The sequence below is a fragment of the Theobroma cacao genome, chromosome 3, assembly GCF_000208745.1.
Source record: "Theobroma cacao cultivar B97-61/B2 chromosome 3, Criollo_cocoa_genome_V2, whole genome shotgun sequence".
NCBI classification, from domain to species: domain Eukaryota; kingdom Viridiplantae; phylum Streptophyta; class Magnoliopsida; order Malvales; family Malvaceae; genus Theobroma; species Theobroma cacao.
This window is the reverse complement of record NC_030852.1, coordinates 13,943,408-13,945,536: the sequence shown is the minus strand read 5'-3', so window position 1 is coordinate 13,945,536 and position 2,129 is coordinate 13,943,408.

Sequence of the window (2,129 nt, the reverse complement as noted above, 5' to 3'; positions counted from 1 at the left end):
TGGGTATGTGTCTGACATTCGATAGTAATCCTTTTTATTGTAAATGTCTCCACTGGAAGTCATGGGTCCTTTTGTATTGTGAATACAATCTAACAATGTAAATATGTGTATGCAATGTAAATTGCTAAATACATGACTGGTATAGTGCATGTATATTATTATCGATAATGCCATTGTGTTTTGGCTATGTTCACACTCGGGAAAAGGTGTGTGTGTGTATGCATGATATGATAAATTTGTTAAGCAAGGGTAAATGGATAGGCTTGCTTGGGCTTAGTGAGCTATGCTCATTGAGCTCTTGCGCCGGTCATGGCCCGGGAAATTGGGTCGTGACATTGACCTTGATAATGAAGTCGGAGAATGAAACTTTCCTAATATATTATGGAAAATTGGAATTCGAAATGCTTGAGGCATACATGATTCAAATGAGTCTGAGTCTTAAGTGACAAATCAATATCAGAATGCAATAAGGATACAATATATGTAAGAGGCATGAAGGATAATCGAGGAAAAACGATGACTCTTAGGAATAGTGGTTTGTATAAGATGCAGTGATCAAGTTAAGATAAATCTTTGAAGTATAAATGGGATTATAAAGCATACACGCATAATAGATTATAATTCAAAGGAGATGACATCATGATACAATGATACATAGTACAAGGAAACTTAAGCATATAATTGGAAATGATAAGAAGAGAGTATAAGTATCTAAATGATGTGGAACTATGCACAGGCATGATGAGAATTTGCATGAATTATGAAGATTATTCTATTGAATCTTGATTATGGATGGAAATAAACAAAGAGAAATTAGTCTGAAGGCATTTGAAAACCGAGACTCGTATACATAATGAGGAATATGGACACTTGAATGTGCGTGTATACGTATATGTGGAGTTAGTGATGTACCCAACTAAAATGAAGAATGGTTTTAGTGGTTCAAGATTTACTTAATAAGTACTTGATCATAAAAGTACGAGAGTTTCTTTTTGAGAATATGGTTATTAATGGTTATCAAATTTGAATTATCTGTGATGTTAAATATATATCTATGGATAAATAAAAGGTGTTTAATCCTTGTGTATTATGAAATGCTTGAATGTTGGAAGGTTTGATAAAAGATCAAGGTAGAGAAATTGTGGATAGTTAAGTAAACATGCATAATTGATGATTTAAGGATGATTTGACTTAGATGCAACCCGTACGTATTCTAGATCAAAAGAATTGAGTGTTGAGGAATAAAAACATCCCAATGGTTAAAGGCGTTCCCTTCGGGGGGAGCAAAAGGTCTTGGGTTCGAAGCTTGGCGAGAAGGTCCTGCAGGGCCTGTCGTGCCACCCTTAGGCGTGGCGAATACGAGTAAGTCAAGTGATGGGGACCAGGATATAACAATACCTTGGAGTGGGCCCTCGAGGAGGATGCCACAAAATGCTCGAATGGAAAAGATGACGTGGGAAGTCGAGCACCAGATGAGAGACCGATATCCACATCTTTTCTTGGAATCCGGTAAGTGAAATTTTGAGGTCAAAATTTTATTTTAAAGGGGGTAGTGTTGTAAAGCCCGACCTTATAAAATACTTGTCATGACATACATGTGATGGATAGCATGTTTGCATACTAGGAGAGTCCCGAAAAATTTACAAAAGTAAGTATTGTACCTAGAGGTACAACAAAACTGATTTAAGCCTTGAACTAGATCAAATAGAGATTTTTGGGTGAAATTGAAAATTTTACAGCCCAGAAATGATTTAAAATGGTGATTTGGAGTTCGAGGACTAATTTGGAGTCAAATTGGAATTTTCATGTTTTAAGGGTAAAATGGTAATTTTGTCATTCAAGGACAAAATGTAAAATTTTAGAAAAGATTTTGATCACATTTGACTCATTGGAGTATGATTTGAGTTTGAGAGGTGAAAAATTTAAATTCTGACATTTTTGGAGTCCTAGGGGCAAAACGGTAATTTTATGAGTTTACGGGGGCAAAGTTAGAATTTTGGAATTTTACACCACCTAACACTTGTCATGCCCATGGATTTCATCCATTAACATTTGACGTTGTGGATAATTAAAACATTTTATGTGGTGGAGAGAGATTGCTTAATGGATAAGTATTACACATGGACCAA